The sequence below is a fragment of the Euprymna scolopes genome, chromosome 41 (assembly GCF_053919585.1).
Source record: "Euprymna scolopes isolate OS-2025 chromosome 41, ASM5391958v1, whole genome shotgun sequence".
NCBI classification, from domain to species: Eukaryota; Metazoa; Mollusca; class Cephalopoda; order Sepiida; family Sepiolidae; genus Euprymna; species Euprymna scolopes.
This window is the reverse complement of record NC_136522.1, coordinates 65739895-65762167: the sequence shown is the minus strand read 5'-3', so window position 1 is coordinate 65762167 and position 22273 is coordinate 65739895. Positions and strand designations below refer to the sequence as shown.

Below are 22273 nucleotides of genomic sequence, written 5' to 3'. Positions count from 1 at the left end.
TTATTTAGGTTTTTGCTAATGTTTATCTTTTTGGTTTTTGTCCAGAATTCCTTTCCTATAAAAAAATATATATATATATATATATATATATATATATATATATATATATATATATATATATATATATAAGAAAAATCTGTATGATTTATATACCTGTTACAAGACGAAAATATCATATTTCAAAAATCACGTAAAATTGATTAGGTACATTTATTTTTATATACAAACTCATTTTTAAATGATTAATGAGAATTCATAGGCATTACAACATAAATCTACTAAATATGAATTATTGTTGAGTTATATTTCTTTGCTTTTAATATATTTTTTTTTTTTTACATTTCTTTCAAAATGATAGGCGAGACAGTCACTTGTCATATACTGATCAAATTTTCTTATCTCTATACCTATAAAAGTGAGAATGTGTGTGAAGACACATCTCACCCTATATACTCAACAAATTCTTGATCTACAGACTTGGAATTTGGTATATATGGTATTCAGACATGTAGACTACCGCTCCAGTAGATATCTCACTGCCGATACAATTCTCTACCTGTATAAGAGCCAAGTACATCCTCGGATGGAGTACTGTTGCCACATTTGGGCAGGAGCTGTTAGAAAGATTATCCTGCCCTGACAGAGTTCAAAATAGACTTTGTAGCCTAGTGGGAGATGTCTTTTTCTCCTCCCTGCAACCTCTTTCCCACAGAACAGATGTTGTGAGCCTGTCTCTGCTTTATCATTATTTTCATGGCAAGTGCTCGTCTGAGCTCCAATCTATCGTCCCCCCTCACCAAACTTTCACGAGAAACACTCGTCTAGTTGAAACCACGACCAATAATTTCCCCCACTCTTTATCTGTGCCTAAACCTAAACCTAGATTCCATGAACAAAGCTCTTTCTTAGAACTGCACACCTGTAGAACTCTCTTCTGTTTCTCTCCTTCCAAGCTGACTATAATATGGTCGTCTTCAAGTCCAACGTAAACAAGTTCTTGATGAACCGTACCCTTAAGTAATCCAATTTATCAAATTTCCATTATTAACAATTACTACAATATTGTCCTATTGACTAATGTACACTCATCAACCCTTATCCTTGAGTAGCCTCCGGGCCTGGATAACAGGTGACTTGTTTGTAAAAAAAAAAATAAATAAATAAATTTATATGGTAAGATGATCAACATCTTGAAATTTGGAATATAGACTTTTGTCATTTACTTGTTATATGCTCTGTAATTACATTGAGCTTCATAAATTAAAGGATTGGTATAAATAAAAGGTGAAATATAATTGGAGAAACCTATTTCCACCCACCCACCCCCACACACACACACACACACACACACACACACAGGGTTTTACATTGCGAGTGAAGCAGTCGCATTTGCGATTGATTTTTCCAAATAGCGACTAGAAATGATAAAACGCTTCTCTTTTGATGATTGTGGGGTTTTTTTTTGGGGGGGGGGGTCACCAACAATCTTCCAAAAGCTCACTACTTTTTTTCAACTTTTTTTTTTTTTTTAATAAATCGAGCAAAGTCAAATTATTTAAACAATAAAAGGATTAATAGAACAATATACTCTTTTTTTAACGAAGAAATAGAAATGTTTATACCTTCCAATCTCAACATAAAATTCGATGCATATTTAGAATTACACTTATTAAAAAAATACAGAAAAATTTTATGATGTACATACTCGTCACGGAACGAAGATGTCATATTCTAAAAATCATGTGGATTTGGCTAGTAAACAAAAATATTTAGTTGTCTAAGATCAAATAAGAGACGTGTTATATTTAACACTTTAAAGCCAAATAACAACGCAATTTTTTTTTTTTTTTAAATCTTTATAAAATAAACGAATGTTTATTTTTAAAGAGAGATATATTTCGGAGATATACACTCCTTTTTCAATCTGTGTGTGTGTGTGTGTGTATGTGTGTATATATATATATATATATATATATATATATATATATATATATATATATATATTCCTCTTATTCTTCGTCATGATGTTGAATGGAAGAATTTTAAGTTGTCCACCTGATGTTAGCTGTGGTTTTTCTGCAGCCGGATAATTATGTATCATGACAAAGAATAAGAGGAAAAAAAAAAAAAAAAATATATATATATATATATATATATATATATATATATATATACACAGATTGAAAAAGGAGTGTATACCTCCAAAATATATCTCTCTCTTTAAAAATAAACGAATGTTTATTTTATAAACGTTTAAAAAAAAAAAAAAAAAATTGCGTTGTTATTTGGCTTTAAAGTGTTAAATATAATACATCTCTTGTTTGATTTTCAAATTTCACTCAACGCCTTTAATGGATAACCTACCCAGACTTTCAAATTACGCGACACCACGCGTAATTATCCGGCTACAGAAAAACCACAGCTAACATCAGGTGGACTTAACTTAAAATTCTTCCATTCAACATCATGATGAAGAATAAGAGGAATATATATATATATATATATATATATATATATATAGAGATTGAAAAAAGGAGTGTATATCTCCGAAATATATCTCTCTCTTTAAAAATAAACATTCGTTTATTTTATAAAGGTTAAAAAAAAAATTGCGTTGTTATTTGGCTTTAAAGTGTTAAATGTAACACGTCTCTTATTTGATTTTCAAATTTCACTCAACGCCTTTAATGAATAACCTACCCAGACTTATATATATATCTATAATATAAAGCTGAATGACTGTGTGTCTGGTCACGAATAGGCTCCTATATGGTTGACTATTTTAAAAAACTGATTACATATAATGATAGAAGATGTATCGAGACACAGGAATGGGTATGTTTGATCTGGCAGAACAGTGGTTCATTAAATTATGGGGTTTGCGTTCGCGCCTGGTTCACAAAGTATGGAAATAAGAAATTTAAAACTTTCCAAAAAAATGTTTACAAGTGTTTTTGATATAGATATACATAAGAATACTTTGATAAGTATGTTTTAACTTAAATAGGGATGGTATAATAAAATTGTGGGGTCTGTGTTCGCGCCTGGCCTCCATAGAATGGAAATAGGCACAAACTTTAATAAAAACTTTTCATATCTATCTGCGTAAATATATTTTGATAATTATGTTTCAGTTTGAAGAAATATGGTATAATAAAATTATGGGGTGTTCGTTCGTGCCTGACCTCCATAGAATGGAAATATGTCACAAAGTTTAGCAAAGTTTTTTAATATAGATCCACAGAATATTGTGATAAGTGTTTCAGTGTGAACAGGTATTTTATAATAAATTATGGGGTTTATCTATTTTATTTTTACTTTCATCATATTTTGCTTTGGTTTTGATACAACCAAATTCAACCCTTCCTTTTCATAACCTACTTTCATAAATCAGAGTCCATTTTCTGTAGGCTGTTTTTGAACCCAGTCAACGACGGGTACTTTTACTAGTATATATATATAACCACTTTTAAAGTTTTTTTGTTTTTTTTGCTATTCTAATAAATGCCCCAATAATTTACTAGGTGTAAACAAAGTTAATATTAGTTTTAAAACAATTATTTTTATCAACTCGGAAATACAGAAATGGAACATCATCCAAATTAAAAAAAAAAAAAAAAAAAAAAGATTTGGATGTTGGAATGTCTCATGGCAAAGGTATGCGGAAAGAACATTCCTTCATGTCTCCGGAGATAAGTCCCGCGACCACTACCTGTCTCATCCCCTGTCCTGCCCAATGTTTGGCATCCCCCAAACCTGAGCAGTATATAGGAAGGAGAAAGGAATACAATTATGCAGTGACCCTTTCTGCCATCCATCATTGGAAAGAGGGGCATTCGATTGGTGAAGAGAGTGGGGATCTTACCGTCCGTAACCTCCATTAACACCTTTCTCCTATCAGGCCTCTTTTTTTTTTTTTCTTTTTTACCAATGCAACCACTGACTCAATCCAATCCATCTTAAGTCATCTCCACCCCATCTCTCTCCTAACAATACTTTGTTTGCGTCTCGGCTACCCCTCCCCTTTTATTCCCTTTGCTCTTTCTTTCTCTCTCTATCCTCCCCCTTTACTCTCACTCTCTCTCCTTCAATTCTTTTTTCTCTTCTCTTTTATTCACTCTTTCTCTCTCCTCCTCCTCCTTATTATTACTCTTTTCTCTCTCCTCTTCCATTCACCCTTTCTCTCTCTTCTTCCATTCACTCTTTTTCTTCTTCACTTTTCTTCACTCTTTCTCTCTCCTCCCCCTTTACTCTTATTCTTTCTTTCCTTTTATTCTCACGTTTTCTTTCTCTCTCTCTCTCGTATCCCCTTTTTATTTCTACTCTTCTCCTCCTCCCTTTACTCTCACTCTTTTATTCTCACGTTTTCTTTCTGTCATCCCCCCATTACTCTCATTCTTACTCTCCTCTTTCCTCTATTCTCCTACTTTCTCTCCTCCTCCCTTTATTCCCACTCTTTCTCCTCTTTCATTTTCTCCTTCCCCTCAGTTACTCTCACACACCGATGCCAGCTTTGCTTACCTTCTCCATATTCTACAAACAGCCCACCTTAGCCCACAACTTCCTCCTCCTCCTCTTTCCTATCTTTCTTGTACTCTCTCTCTCTCTCACCTCCTCTTACTTAACCTTTCTCTCCTCCTCACAACCAATCTCTCTCTCTCTCTCTCACCATACTGTATCCCCCCCTTCTCTTACGTCTGTTCCTTTCCTCCTTAGACTCACTTTCCTCACACCATGCCCTCCTCTTTTTCTACTTTGCAGCCTCCTTGGATGAGGGTGTAATCAGTGCAATGGATACTGCCACAGACTATGGAATTAACTACATCGTGTAGATTTGCACACTAATACTTTTATTTATTTTTTTTTTTACCCCCAAACAAGGTATTACCACTTGGAACGCAAAGGACTACTATCTGTGATCGTGTCTAACAGGAGAATGTGGGGAGTTGAGCTGCGAGATGTCTGTTCACATTACATTCAAACTTTTGCAGGTTAGTACGGCCAGGAAAGCAGGAAACGGGGAGGGAATTCCAAAGTCTAGCAGTTTGAGGAAAGAAACTATTAGAGCAGAAGGCTTTCTGGCAACTATGAAGGACCTCAACTATGAAGGGGTTGGATTTTGCTGCTTGTCGGGTTAGTCGGGAGTATGTACGTCGAGGGGGCACAAGTGCTATGAGTTCATCAGAGCACATTTAATTAAAGTACTTGTAAAACAGGCACAGGGATGCGACAATTACCAACTTACAAGGACAATGATAAATACTATCTTTGTGACAAGTTTACAGCTAAAGTAAGTCTGGGTCTGGTGTCACTGTATATACATAAACATAACCATGAAAAAAAAAAAAAGAAAAAAAAAGAAACATGATACCAAGCAATAACGACTGATATCCATAACAAACAACACTACCTGAGAATTCTTCTTTCAAACTCCTCAGTCTAACATTTGCAAACAATATGAACTGGAACAAATATATTGAGGACATTGCGAAGGCTGCTGCAAAGAAGGTGGGTTTCCTCTATCGTGCTAGAAGACTACTCACACCTGAGAGTATCCTGTGCCTCTACAAGGCCACCATTCGCCCATACAAGGAGTATTGTTGCCACATCTACCACTAGCCTCTCCCTATTAGATAAGGTCCAATCTAATAGGTCCCACTTTGTCAACTGACCTCCAACCCCTGTCCCATCACCGCAATGGTGCAGCTCTGTGCCTGTTTTACAAATATTTTAATGGAATGTGCTCTGATGAACTCGTTGCATTTGTGCCCCCTTGACATACATATCCCCGACAAACCCGCTTAGCAACAAAATCTCACCCCTTCACTGTTGAGATCCCCAAATGCCAGAAAGCTTTCTACTCTAATCGTTTCTTCCCTCAAACAGCTAGACTATGGAATTCCTTTCCTGCTACCTGCTTCCCTGGCTGTACTGATATACAGAAGTTTAAATGTAATGTAAACCAACATCTTGTTAATCTTTCCTAGGTATGGTCCCAAGTATTTTAATGGTGAATGCTCCGACGAACTGCAAGCACTTGTACCCCCTCAATGTAAACACCTCCGACAAACTTGACAAGCAGCTAAATCTCACCCCTACACAGTAGAGATCCCTAGATGTAAGAGAGCTTTCTACTCCAGTAGTTTCTTCCCTAAAACTGCTACACTTTGGAATTCCCTTCCAGGTCCCTGCTTCCCCAACAGTACTGACATGCAGAAGTTCAAGTGTAATGTGAACAGACATCTTGCTGCTCAACTCCCTACATAGTAGCCCTGCAATAGTATCCCCTTACATCAAAGTGGCACTGTGCCTTGTTTCGGGTGAAAATATGATACAACTAAGTGAATGCACAGTGAACGAGGCATAAAAAAATGACTAAGTTCAGCATTTGCCCAACCCTAAAGACCAGAGTCTATTTTAATTTTATTTTAATGTATTAATAAATGTAATAATACTTTTAAAAGGAAACAGTGCCCATAGTACTGCAGACATATAATAAGCTCAATAGGTATAGGTATTAATATTGAGTAATAAAATGAATAACTGTGAATTATCAATCAGTTTCAAAATCAACTTCAGTGTACGATCGTTTCGGAGACGATGTTCATTTTAATTAAAATTGACATAAGGTTTTATCTTGGAATATCATCTCATCAGCGAAAATAGAGGTGGGGGGGAATTTATCAACATAAAATTAACAACTTCGTTCTTATGTTTTTAAATATTTGCAGAAGCATCTGCCTTACTTAGGAAAAGAATGCTAGTTTTATTTTGGCGTCTTAAATACCCCCCCTCCCACATTTTTGAAGGAGGGGTAAAGGACGTGTTCGAGGCATGGGAGGGCGGGTTAGGACGTGTTCGAGTCACAGGAGGGCGGGAAAGGACGTGTTCGAGACATGGGAGGGTGGGAAAGGAGATGTTCGAGACACGGGAGAGCGGGAAAGGACGTGTTCAAGACACGGGATGGCAGGAAAGGATGTGTTCGAGACACGGGAGGGCGGGAAAGGATGTGTTCAAGACACGGGAGGGAGGGAAAGGACTTGTTTGGGACACAAGAGAGTGGGAAAGGATGTATTCAATACATGTAGGTGATGCCACAGTAGAGATAAAAAGTCACACGCGTTCGGAAGAGAACTGAACCGTTTAAATATTTAGAAAAAAATGCGTTGTTGGAAATACCAAATATAAAGGCCTTTTGTTAAAAAGAAAGCGAGTTGAGTTTTTTCCTTTCTTTCGTTTCTTTGTGGCAGAGTCTACAACGTGTTGGTCTGTTAAAATGTAACAGCACCATAAAAAAGTGAACGTTATAGGGCATCCTAGAATCAGGTTGGTGCAAAAATAATGTTTTTTGACCTGTATATATTTGATTAAAAAACAACATTATTTTTGCACCAATCTAATAGATACCAGTTACTACTTCACACATTCTAACCGAGAGACCTTTTTAATATTCTAACTCTAATGCAGAACAATAGTAAAGCAACGACGTAAATACCCCCGACAAACCTGACCAGCAGCAAAATCCCACCCCTTCACAGTTGAGATCCCTAGATGTAAGTAAGCCTTCTACTTAAGTAGTTTCTTCCCCAGAACAACTAGACTTTGGAATTCCCTTCCGGGTTCCTGCTTCCCAACTGTACTGACATGTAGAAGTTCAAGTGTAACACGAACCGACATCTTGCTGGCCAACTCCCCATATAGTACCCCTGTAGCTTATGTCCCTGATAGTAGCCCCCTACATCAAAGTGGCAATGTGCCTTGTTTGAGGTGAAAATGTAATAAAAAAAAAAAAAATTAAAAAAATAAAAATAGAAAAGGGCAAATGTAATGTTTCTTGAAAACTTTCCAAAAATCAGAACAGGAGAGGGGGGGGCTAAGATTAGAATTATTGATACTAAATCCTCCTAATGACAAAATTAATGTTTCTACCTTCCTAAATCGTGTATTTGGAGCTGTTAAATGATTTCTTCATGAATACACTACTTCTTTCTTTTCTTTTTTTTTTTTTTTTTTTTTCATGTTTTCGTTGTTTTATTATTGGAGTTTGAAGATACAAAAAAAAAAAAAACATCCTGAAGACCTGCCTATTCAATCTGGGTATTTAAAGATAAAAACGCTTTTTCAAACTTAAGTGTGAAACACCAATAAAAGTCTTTGCCTACAACTTTTTTCAAATTTTATCATTCTTTTCTCTAACAACTACATTTCCTTCTCCTCCTATCACTTTTTCCTCCAACCATAACTACATTTCCTTCTCCTCCTACTACTCTTTCCTCCAACCATAACTACATTTCCTTCTCCTCCTACCACTCTTTCCTTCAACCATAACTACATTTCCTTCTCCTCCTACTACTCTTTCCTCCAACCATAACTACATTTCCTTCTCCTCCTACCACTCTTTCCTTCAACCATAACTACATTTCCTTCTCCTCCTACCACTCTTTCCTCCAACCATAACTGTATTTCCTTCTCTTCTACCACTCTCTCCTTTACTCTTTCTTCTTCCATCACTTTTTCTCTTTCCTTTCCTCCAACCATAACTCCAAACTTAACCTTTCCTTCTACCCCTACCGCCCCCCCCCGCAATCATATTTCTATTCTTCAACCCCCCACCACCACTAACATTTACCATCCAAATAATTTCTCAGCAATTTGACCGTTTCTGTAGCCTTTAGCAACAGACAACACTCTGCATCAAGTTTCATCTCTTATTCCAGCAAAAATAATAAAACGCCAAAAGAAAAAAAAGTAACTAACTTGGAAGGTGATAAATTCTGGGACTTCTTGAGTAACCATTTAATAATGTTGTGTAGACAACATGGCTGCCCCATTCCGTGATGACTAAGCACTTTTATCACAACACCATTTCCAAGCAACAACCTTCCCTGTCTCCTGTCAAATCTGAAAATGTGTTTAGATTTGTTGAATTTATATTAGCTTCATGCGATTTGTCATCAGTTCCTACGACTCACACATGTCCAAACTATTAGGAGCAAACGGACTCATGAAAAAGAATTTAAAAAAAAACAAACTACTTGGCAAATATAACCGGTGAACCAAGTGAAAGAGAGATAAATTAGACTTAAAAGGATGGTTAGAATCTTAAAAAGAAAATCACACGGTTGTAATGCATGAGATAGCGGTGAATGTCTAGCATCCAGTAGGATACCCCATCCCTAGCTAGAACAAAATAAGGAAATTGAAAAATAAAAAAAAAACAAACAGAAAAAAACATCAGAACTTAAATGCCAACTGGAGAGAACTTGAATGCCTACTAGACACCAATCTCTAGCTTTAGGTGTGAGAAAGTGCTGAGAAGGACAGAGAGAATCGACTTTTTTTCTTTTAAATCACATTCACCCCTAAGTATGTCCAAAGATGGAGTACTGCTGCCACATCTTGGCGAGAGCTGCTAAAAACAGTCTATCCTGCCTTGACAGAGTACAAAATAGACTTCGTGGCTTGGTGGGAGATGCCATTTTCTCTACCCTGCAACCTCTTTCCCACAGAAGAGATGTAGCGAGCCTGTTGCTGTTCTATCGTTATTCCCATGGCAAGTGCTCGTCTGAGCTCCATTCTCTGGTCCCCCTCACCAATGTTTTTCAAAAAACACCCGACTAGCTGAAACCACCGTCAATAATTTTCCCCACTCTTTATCTGTGCCTAAATCAAAATGTAGATTCCATAAACAAAGCTTCTTTCTTAGAACTGCATGCCTGTGGAACGCTGTTCCGCTTGCCTGTTTTCCTCTCGACTTCAACCTGGATGTCTTCAAGTCCAACACAAACAAATGATGAACCACCCCCCTAAGTAATGACACCTTACCAATTCTCCAATATTATTGCTACACTATCCCTTTGATTACTGTACACACAATAACCCTTATCCCTGAGTGGCTATTGGGCCTTGATAAGTGGTGAACTCATGTTAAAAAAAAAAAAAAAAAAAAAGCAGGCATATCACCGCTTAGACATCAGAGGCTACTATTTGGGACCATACCTTGGAAAGATTAACAAGATATTGGTTTACATTACATTTAAACTTCTGCATATTATTACAGTCAGGGGAGCAGGTAGCAGGAAGGGAATTCCAAAGTCTAGCTGTTCGAGGGAAGAAACTTATCAGAGTAGAAAGCTTTCTACCATTTAGGGACCTCAACAGTGAAGGGGTGAGATTTTGTTGCTAAGCTTTACGAGAAGCAGAAAGAGCAATGGATGTAATGCAGTGGGTCTCAACCTTTCTAACAAGGTGGCATAATATTGAGTTAAGAATTTTTATGCCACACTTATCATAAAAAATAAAGATAAACCATAAAAAAAGCTTACCAATTTGTACATGCATAACGTTTAGATTCGAAAAATTCGGCAATACACAACATGGCAATGATTGAATTATGTTTGCAGTATGTATTCAATATGTAAACAGGATGCGTTATAAACAAGGGTCAGCAGGGTTCAACGTTAAACCTTTAGGGTAATCAGCACATCATATCTTGAATGCCTACTAGACACCAACCTCTAGCATTTAAAGTTTCTCTGTACAGGGGTTTGTCAGGACAATCTGACAATAGGGTACTTCACCCTACATGACAAGTAAACACTGACCAAATATTCAAAATAACACGGTATTCGAAGCCCAAATAAGATTCCTTCGGTATGTCTAACCCACAGTGGCTTATACAAGGAATGTTGCACCTTCTCCAAGTGATGTTGCTTTTAGAAACAGCACTAAGCTGGATACTCCACCAGACCAGATTAACTCTTGTCCTAGAATCTGGTAAGACTAAGAGATTACAAGAAATATATTCTACTAGCAGATGTACCCCGTGTTGCTTGATATTAAATGTAATGTCAAATTCCTTAAATAAAAATTTTTTTAAATATGAAAAAAATGAAAAGAAACTCAGACATGCATGTGAGGGTTGTTTTTTCTAAACAGTTCACTTCTTGTAAGTAAAAAAAAAAAAACTAAATAATATGAGCTGAGATCAAAACTAAAACCTAAAGACACTAAGTACAATAGCCATTAGACCAGCTTGCCACAATCTTTAAAAAAGTGTTCTCAAACCTACTTATTCTTAACATAAGGAAGCTTTCATGTTTCACGATCACGCATGCGCAGTCATGGAACAGTTTACAAAAAGATAAAAATCTACTACAGTAGAACACCAGGATACGGTGGCCCCAGGATACATTTTTTTTTTCAGGTTACGATGTGGAATACAATGTTTTTCCGGCTCCTGGTTACGGTATTTACTCTGCCTTACGGTGTTATTTATAATGTTATTTGATTATATACATGTGTATTATATACTGTACTGTATTTTGTTACTAATTTTTAATGTCGTATCTCGGGGTTCTCATGTATTAATTTTTAAATTTTGACCCCTTAGCAGCCTTTTTTTCCGGATGAAAACCCGATTAAAAAAAGGTTCCCACATGTCTGAATAACCTATATACCAACTTTCAAGTCTGTCAATCAAAAATTCGTTGAGTATATAGGTTGAGCGTTGTCCTCACACATTCACAATCAAGCATTTTATTTGATTTCTTTTCATTGCATTTTAACACGCTATATATATATATATTGTGGCCTTATTTTAGGGGTTCACAATATCAAACAGGAGAGTCGGTAAAGTCATGTCAACGATTAGACTGGCATGGAATCTCTGATTAGAGAGTCCAAAATGGCTGCCTTTCACAGCGATGGGAGAGTCCATGTGAAGACAGGAATAGGGGTGTCAGTTACCCCAGAACAATATATATATATATATATAGGAACAAACAGTTAATAAAACATGTTAAAAAACACTTTGAAAAAGAGTTATAAACATATTTAATCTGAAAAGGAAACACTTTATAAGTAAAATAGTTTTGGATTTTACCGTCATTGGATTATTTATCTTTCACCAGACTATCCATTCACGTGTAATCACTTTTTTCTTCACCATATTCCCTCTGCTTCACTTTTTGTCATCAAGTAAGATCTTTGACTTACTTGTTGTTTCATCAAATACTTTTGTATGCAAAATCCGATCCCGCATTTTGCTAATTCCTACCTTCTGATGAAAAGGAAAGTATTTCTTCGAAACTCCGCGGATTAAGGACTATCCACTTATCATGTGTTTCCTTTTCAGATTAAATATGTTTTTAACTCTTTTTCAAAGTGTTTTTTAACATATTTTATTAACTGTTTGCTCATATTATAAGCTCTATCTCCTATTTGGTTTTATCAAGCTTTTACATCTGGTTGAGATTATTTTATAAATATTAATTCTTTAATATTTATAATATACTTTAGTTTTACCATCTTGGATCATTTTGGTAAATTTAATTGTAATTTTTATTTTATATATATATATATATATATATATATATAGGTACTCCTGCAGTATTTTACCCACCGATTTCACGATCTTAGCCGAGCGTTGACGAACGCTTTCGGCGTTAACGCCGACGAAAGCCGAGAATTCGGAGCTACGGTGCAAGAAGAACGCTAAAAGTATGTGAATAGCAACAACATTACAAGGAAAAGATATTACACACACACGACAAAATGGATAAAATTAATACAAAAAATTTGGATAAAATAAATCACAAACACTTACCGTAAGTTTTTTTTAAAGTAAAATAAATTTATTTTGTTGAATATTTTTTTTTTTTTTTTTGGTTCATTTTGTTTTCGGATAGCTTTTTTTTTTGGGGGGGGGCGGGGTAAGCAACAGTAATAAACACTTCAATGTTTTTTTTTTTTGTTTGTTTTTAACAAAACGTTATTAAACAGTAACAACAATGTTTTTTTTTTGTATTTTTTCAGTAATGTTTGTAGGGGGGGGGGGGACAACAATTACTGTTTATCTTTAGTTCCGACTGGAAGATTTTCTACTGACTGTAGAGGCAAAGTAGGGAGCAAAGGGTTTTCAAAGGATGTGGAAAGAAGCTCCTTCCCAAACCGGGTAGCCTTCCGCGATTTGATTTATTATGGAGACAAAAGGGTTGTGTCCAAATTTTTGTCTCCACATAAATTCGCATAAATATGTTTCCAACAGCTCCCGTTTTTTTGTTTTATCGCTAAATTAAATAGCTGAAATGAAAGGCTGTGTATTTTTACTTTGAACAATAAAATAACTGAAATGAAACGCTATGTGTGTAATTTCAATGAAAATTATTCGTCTGCTGCGCGTTCGTTTGAAGCGCCCTGATTGGCTGATAGAGTATCGTACCGCTCGCCATGTTCCGGCGTTTTCCGACGGATGTCGATCAACGCTCGGTTAAGATCGTGAAATCGGTGGGTAAAATACTGCAGGAGTACCTATATATATATTTACACGCAATCAAGAAGGGAAGACTTAAATTCACGATTAAAAATGTTTATAATAAAATCAATGGAGGGGGGGGGGGTGAAGAAAAAAAAAAGAAAAAATGGGGGAGGGTAGCTGACCGGTTTCGCTCTCACTTTATCAAAGTTGTATCAAGGGATTTGTTTTGGAAAAATAAATAAATAAATAAGTAGGAATCAAAATTATGTACAAATAAAATCACGTTGCATTATATTATGTATGATAAAAAAAAAAGAAAAAATATTGGGGGAAAGCTATTAAAATAAAGCAACGTTATATTACTTGAAGATCCTAGAGACTCTAGTTTGTCGCCAGTTCTACTTCCTAGCAAGTCTGGTATTGATTATTACACCTAGATGGAGTGTTCTAATCCACCAACATTAATATTTTCAATGGATGAAGTGTTATAATATGCATGCATATAAATAGAACACGGCTGATCTAGAAGAATAAACCTGAACCACAAATCCTGCTATTCCACGGGTAGTAGTAGTTTTAGTTGCACTCGTCCATAAACTGATGATCCAGTCTTGATAACAGCAGGTCTTCATAAACCTCTATATAAAGTTAGGCAGGTTTTATATATCTGTATGTACAGGATTCACTCCTAAACTAATTAACCAATCATAATGAAGATCAAACCTGGGCTACTAGGCATAAGGGGCTATGATAAGAGCCATATTTAGTAAATTTATAAAGGGGGGTAATCAAAGTGTAATGTGACTGAAGGCGTCTGGAAAGAGGCAGAAACGTTTTTTATTTTTACCTCTCCCGGGAAGCTTGGCCTTCGGGCCGGGCTGATGCTGCACTTTACTGAAGTTAATTGGCCCTCAGTCAATGTAGGGGAAACCCTTCATACTGAGACAATTACTATTTTTTTTTTTGGATACTGCCAGCGTGCCCCCTTTTTGGGGAGAGCTGGTTTTCCTCCACACTAGCGAGGGGTACCCGGCGTTGCCCGGGTGTTTGTAGGTGTGTGTGTGGAAACTCCAGGGTTGGGGGGGGGGGGGGGTTAAAAAAAAAAAAGTAAGTATGAGGATCGAACCCGAACCGTTGAGGCAAAGTTGCAAATTAGAGTGTGAAAAAAAAAAGTGCGACGTTAACCATTGCCCCACCGCGAGATGCTAACAGAAACACGTTTGAATTTAATTAATCACTTGGATTTAGCAGGTGTCCATTTTAATGAGTTAATGAGGTCAAGTTTGACTGCGTGATAGTACCTTCATTTACTGCTGAACGCTTCCCCCCCCCCAAGATGTTATAGGAAAAAGACTAACCCACATGCGGCGAGCGACAAATGTTGAATATTTATCTTCCTGAAATCAAGCAAATTAAATAGACAGGCGAGCTTCGTTGTTAACTGAGATATTACGATTTATATGTGATATAAAAAGTTTTAAAAAGTTGTGAAGCGACCGACCGCTTCTCTGAAAAAAGCCTTTTGTAGACACACAGAAAAAGCGAACATACATACATACATACATTTTCGCTTTTATATATATATAGATTAAAAACAACCTTGTGTCACATTTTGTTTTCATGGGGAAGCAAATAAATAAAAAATCACATTGACACACCAGTTCTCACCAAATCACTAAAGTTAAGCAATGATGAGCCTGGCTAGTACCAGATGGGTGACCATTTGGGAAGGTTAAGCGCTGTATGTACCGTGCCAAGTTGTAGAAATTTCCAGGTTGCTATCTGGGGGCGCATTTAACTCACGGTGGGAGATACATCCCGAATCAAGATGGAAAGCAACGGAAAACTACCGTCTTTACTTGTCTTTCCAAGATTACCATGGCTCTACAATTTGGAGAGCCATGGTCGCCGACACTGTTAAAAAAAAAAAAAAACAGCAGGGCCGCTACATGCATGCATGCATTTTCTTAACCAGAACCCCGGGCAACACCGAGTAACCCTACTAGTTTTTTTTTTTTTTAACATTTGTTTTCCATCTCTAACTGAAAAAAATTTAACCTTTTGTTGATAGGTGTGCTTATGGTGCAAAGCCAGAAGGGTTTTGGCAGTTTTCCAAGCAAAAAAAAAAAAGAAAAAAAAAAAAAAATGGTCAAGCCAGATGTCATTTATTTCATGTTTTCTTGATTTAAAAAAAAAAAAAAAAAATATCTTTGAAACATAAATCAAATGTTGAAAATGTTTAATGCAGGCGTGGGGATGCTGGATGGTAATGGGTAAGTGGTTTATTTAAAAAAGAAAAAAAAGTGGTGTTTTGAACAATTGGCAAAGAGACAAATCTTGAGAGGAGACATCACTGACCCAAAAAGATTCGTCCATTTTTCAGTTGAGATGTGTATGAATTACTTGCTACTGGCAGACACGATAAAACACTCTTTCTTTCTCAACTAATAAAAAAAAAAAAAAAAAAAAATGTCACATGACGTTGGATCATCTATTGAGCTTTGTTCAAATTGTTTGAATCAGGAAAATAGTGACCAGGAATAAACCAACTTCCCTCTCAAAAGATGAGTTAATATCCGATTCAGACAAAAGGTTTGGTTTGGTTGTTCTAGGATATATCAACCTTTTTGGCGTTATTTCATGCCAAATACAGTAATTTGGAAAAAAGTTTTATGTTTCAAATATAGCTTCAAATATTTATTCATAGAGCTTAGTTTGGTTGTTTTGTTTTGCAGCATATTATCACTGTGTCATTTAGTGCCAAATCCAATAATTTTGGTAAAAGTTTCTATGCTTCAAGTTCTTTATATCTTCAAATATTTATTCATGATGTTTGGTTTGATTGTTTTGTTTTATGGCATATCAACCCTTTTTCAGGTTATTTAATGCTGAATCCAGTTATTTTGGTAAAATGTTTTTACACTCCAATTATGTTTGGTTTGGTTTGGTTGTTTTTATAGAGAAAAATTGCTTTCCCTGCGTTTGACAAAATACACTTGATGAAGGTCGGGGGGTTACATTCATTGAAATGTGAAAATGACACTCAAGATAAGAATAGCAGTCCAAAGAATATAAATAATATGAATAAGTTGATAATGAAGTAAATAATAATAACTATCCAGTCATGGCTGACAGAACGAGAGCATGCTACCCCCGTAAAGTACATAAAGGGTTTCGTTCGAAATTCTGTGCAGATTACAGAGTTCAACAGAAATATTCCAGAGTTCGACACAAAATACACATGAAAAAGGTCAGAGGTTACATCAACCAAAACGTTGTGAAAATGACACTCAAGATGAGAACAGTAGTCCGATGAATCTAAATAATACGAATAACCAATCCACATCTCAAAAAATTTTCAAATTTAATGTTTGATTCGATTTAGTTATTTTAGTAGAGGAAAACTGATTTTGTCTTTGGCTTTGCAGAACATGATTGAGTTCTGCAAAAAAGAAAGTAGGAGAAAAAATACAATACAATAAGGAAACCAATGTCTACTTGGACCACCTTGAGAAGCTGATTCTAGAATCAGAATGGCAGGTTTGCAGAAGCAATTAAAATTTACAGCATTTTCCAGTGTAACTAACAAAACGAAAAAGTGGTTAAAAAAATAATATATATACAACAAATAAATGTTATCAAAGGCAAGGTAAGTTACTCTTCTTCCTATCTGAGTAAATATTTTTGTGTTTTAACTTATTTTAAAACGTTTATTTACTTTGAAACACAAGAAGTGTCGAGTCTTAAGTTAGAACAAGGAAAAAATGGCAAACAATAATAGACGGCCATCTGACTAGTTTCAATAATCGCTCAAAAATCGAAACTTAACCTAATGGTAAAACCCTACCTAATAATAAAAAAAATAGTAAAAATCTAAAATTAGTCTTTTTCTTGAAGGTACAAACGTTTCTTCTTGTCGCTCTTCGCAAATGCTTTACTTTATTTTAGCTCTAAATTTAACAATATTTTTTATCATTGTTTCTAAAAATGGTTCTAATATTGGATAATTGCTCCAGACAAAACGCGAAACCACTTGATGTAAAGAGTTAACAAGAATAAAAGATAATTAACACAAAAACAGGGGATGCCTATTGGCCTTTGTCTTTAAAAGACCAACACTGTAGAGAGAAGGAAAACAGTCAGCAGGAAGAGAGTTCCATAACCTTGCAGTTCTTGGAAAGAAGCCACTGGACTAGGAAACTGTATTACAATGAGGTACCATAACAACGAATTCATGGAGACCACTAGACCAATGAGTTAAACGAGCTGTAACAAAGAAAGCAGATGCTTTTGAAGAACACATACCATACATAAAAAAGACTGATTCATGCTTAGTATGCTCTGTTGTCATGAGACCATTTTCCCAGGTATTTTCTTCTCTCGTTTTATTTTGGTGGTGGTAGTAGTAGCGAAAAGAATGGCAGTATCTATTCTGTTGTCAGAATAAATCATAGCAAGCATTACTTTCTCATTTGAGGAGAAGGGTTAGCGTAGTATATATTCATTGATCCCGATACTCTTCTCCCAGGCATTACCATCTTCGTTTTGGTTGGAGGTGAATAATCCTCCCAGGTTTTATTTCTCTTTTGAGTCAAATATATATTTTCATTAGTCATAATACATTTCTACCAGGAATTATTTTCCTTCAGGGGAATGAGCAGTATAGTATATGTTCATTGATCAAGATAATATCCCGCCAGAATAACCTTTTCTTTTTCTTGACTGGGGCTAAGTGGGTGGGGGATCAACGTATGCAATTTGCTACATATTTTTACTCAAGGCTAGTAAAAATATGTAACCAAAATTGTGACAAAATCATTTGATCTTTAGTTCTAACATGGGACAAAATCAGTTCATCTTTGGTTAAAATATGGCAGAAAATCATTTGATCTATAACAAACTACTTTTTAACTAAAACAATGCGACTAAATTATTTGATCAAATAAATAACAATGATTTGATCTTGTCTCAAAAAAATGCACTCATGTGGGACAAAATCATTTAATCTCTTGTTCAAATGTGAGACAAAATCAGTTGATCTTTGGTTCAAATATCTGGCAGAACATTTTATGGTTCAAACATCTGATAAAATCAGTTGACCTATGGTTCAACTATTGGATGAAATCAGTTGATCTTTGGTTCAAATATGGGACAAAATTATTTGATCTCTGGTTCAAATATGAGACAAAATTATTTGATCTCTGGTTCAAATATGAGACAAAATTATTTGATCTCTGGTTCAAATATGAGACAAAATTATTTGATCTCTGGTTCAAATATGAGACAAAATTATTTGATCTCTGGTTCAAATATGAGACAAAATTATTTGATCTCTGGTTCAAATATGAAACAAAATTATTTGATCTCTGGTTCAAATATGAAACAAAATTATTTGATCTCTGGTTCAAATATGAAACAAAATTATTTGATCTCTGGTTCAAATATGAAACAAAATTATTTGATCTTTGGTTCAAATATGAGAAAGATTATTTGACCTCTGGTTCAAATATAACAAACTACTTTTTGACTAAAAAAATGCGACTAAATTATTTGATCAAATAAATAACAATGATTTGATCTTGTCTCAAAAAAATGCACTCATTCAATCTATATTTATGTGTAAATTCTATTTGAAAACTAAAGCATGATTGTCTAACTAAATAACAAACATCTATAAACATAAGGGAGCATATTTTGACATGCTATCTGAAACTTGCATATGATTGACCAACGAAAATGTTATTCAAAACTTAAGCATAACAGTTACATCTTTAAAAAAACAAAAAAAAGTATTTGATTTTATACAAAATGTGATAAATCAATACCCTTTGCATATTTAAATTCCTTGAATTGGGTCTTTTCAACAACGCAGCTGTTGAAAATAATCAATATACGAATTAATCTGCAAGGGAGACATCATTCAGTAAGGAAAGAAATTTCCAAAGCAAAATAATGTACAGAAAACAAAAGAGAGGTAAAGTTAGAAAAATGGAGAATGTTTAATTGTGACACTATTGGCGTTCCCCTGCTCCCCAAATGTTGGTAAGTGGGAGAAAGAGAAAAAGAATGACAAAAAATAAGAGAAAATAAGTTTACCAGAAGAACAAAAACATAGGTAATGATTTTGGGGGGGACGGGGGGGGGTTCTACATAGGAGTCACCACTTATTAAGGCCCGTAGGCCACTCAAGGATAAGGGTTAATGAGTGTACAGTAGTCAATTGGATAATATTGTAGAAATTGTTAGTCGTAGAAATTTTGTGAATTGGATTACTTAAGGGGACAGGTCAACAAGAATTTGTTTATCTTGAACTTGAAGATGACCAAATTGTAGTCAGCTGGAAAGCAGGGAAAATTAAGATAGTTCCACAGGTGTGCAGTTCTAAGAAAGAAGCTTTGTTCATGGAATCTACATTTAGGTTTAGGCACAGATAAAGAGGTGGGGAAATTATTCAGAGTGGTTTCAGCTAGACGAGTGTTTTTTGTGAAAGTTTATCAGCAGAACAATGGAGAAGAAGTTGTTCACCGGGGTAGACAAGAGAAACGGAATGGGATTGTTAGTCAAGGTGTGGCAAACAAAAAGACTTAATTTTAGGAGTGACCAAGTTTTACGTTTTACGACAGTAGGAAGATTTATGGGCGGTCTGGAGTTTGTGAAAGTTGATGATAGTTGCCAGGAGGGGACACAGTTGAAGACAGTTGTGAGCTTCATTCAGTTGAAGGCAGATCGTGGCTCATAAAAGATGGGGAAATGGATTGATCAACTAACGGACAAACATAGCCTCGACAGTAGATGTAAATGCAGACCTCAAGCATTCAGTGCAACTGATATATACAGAAAGTGTCAGAGTTTGTATTTTCCTTTTGAGTTGTTTTATTTATTTATTATATACTTGTGAACCCTTGCGCTTCCCCTCAGCAGCTGCCAATCTGAGAAACAACAATACAGCACTATTTGAGCTTTGATCGAATGATGTAATAACATTACAGTTATTGGTATACTGTGCAACAATCAAATGATTTTGTTACATGTTCGAGCAAAGATCAAATCCTTTATTTTCTAACATGCTTGAGCTGAGATCAAATCATTCATTTGGTCACAGGTTTGAGCCGAGATCAAGTCATTCATTTTGTCACATATTGAGATATCAAATAATCTAATCACCTATTTTTTCATATTAAATCACACTTTTGAGCTCATGAGAAGCAAAGTTTCTGCCTACCCACTAAGTATAGAGTTCAAATTTAGATACTGTCTATATCGATTGTCCTAATTTATCAATTTTTCTTTAAAGAGGTATCAAACTTGTAGGATTTCTTCTTTACTGACTGACAACAGAAAAGGTTAAATAATATGTGAACAGATGCTGTAATTTCTTCCTAGCCAAAATGCCAATTTATTTCACATAAAAATAAAACTAACAATGATTTATACAATAGAATACAACATTACGAAATTTTTCATTTCTATTTTGACAGTCTCGGAGGACCACTGTGATTAAGCGTTGAGGGCACAAGGTATGATTTAATTGTACTGTTTATGATTTATTGATTTGCGTTTGATAAGAAACATATTTTATTCGATCACGACCTTCAAAAGATTATATCTATCTTCCCTAAATGACCTACAAAAAATTATATCTATCTTCCCTAAAAGAAAAAAAAAAAATATTAATCAGGACTAAATATTAAAACCGATGAAATCGATTGTGATTAAAATTTTGTTTTTAACAACATGGGCCAATATCTGACGGACAAAACAGATTGACAAAGTAGTTTAGTAGAGACTGTTCCGCACACACAGAGGGGTCATTCCATGTCAAAACACCAGCAAAAAGTTAAAATCTGCACCACCGACACCGAATTACTTGAAATTTCGCACAAATATTTCCCTTCATGAGTTAAGAAAATTTGCCAAATTATTTGGTCCTAAACCTTACCGTTCGGATTTTTTTTTGGGGGGGGGGGTCGTAAAATTTGCATATTTTGCTTCTAAATTTATGCTGCAAAACATCACGGAATTTCAGTGTGTTATAAAATTTAAAAAAAAAAAAAATTACTTCCACACATTCAATATTTCTGAAATTTGGTAAGAAGGACATTTAGAGACTGTAGAATCTGAATATTTAATTATTTTAATCCCATACCTGACAGAAAATAAAATTTCAAGTAATTTGGTGTTGGTGGGTGTAATGGCCTGGTGAATTGACATGGAATGTCCCAGGGATAAGGTTACATGTGTGTGTGTGTGTGTGTGTGTGTGTGTGTGTATATATATATATATATATATATATATATATATAATCATGTGAAATCACCTTTTTCTTCACCCTATTCCCTCTGCTTCACTTTTTGTTATCAAGTAAGATCTTTGACTTACTTGCAGTTTCATCAAATACTTTTGCAAGCAAAATCCGATCCCGCATTTTGCTAATTCCTACCCTCTTATTCTTCGAAACTCCGTGGATTAAGGACTATCCACTTATTTAGTGTTTCCTTTTCAAATTAAATGTTTTTAACTCTTTTTCAAAGTGTTTTTTAACATGTTTTATTAAATATTTGCTCTTTATATATATATATATATATTAAATTCTTGTTTAGATGGGATAACTTATAGAATATTACTGCCAGTAATATTTTGTAAACCTACAATCGCACGTTTCCATAACAACTGATTGTTAAATAAAAACTATTCTGAAGTATATATATATATATATATATATATATATATATATATATATAAATCCCCCGAAACAGTGTTTCATGGTAAACAACTGATGATCCCTTGAAAAATAAAAAAAATTGGTATTATAGTAAATTCGAGAGAGTTGATGCAGTGATTGCAGGTGATTAAATGACTTACTGACTAGATGGTTTTTTAACGAATGATAAAAAGTAATTTTTTTGTATAGTTTCAAATGTTAAAAACTTCAAAGACTATATATATATATATATATATATATATATATATATATAGATATATGATTTAACAATATGTGTCGAACCAGGATCTAAT

The 22273-nt window shown here is 34.9% G+C and overlaps 1 protein-coding gene across 15 annotated transcripts in view; it reads right to left on the bottom strand.

The window, feature by feature from the left end:
• LOC145266567 (RUN and FYVE domain-containing protein 2-like) overlaps positions 1–22273 on the bottom strand; it is a 328450-nt gene that overhangs the window by 208961 nt on the left and 97216 nt on the right. The gene's annotated exons all lie outside the window — the stretch shown is intronic.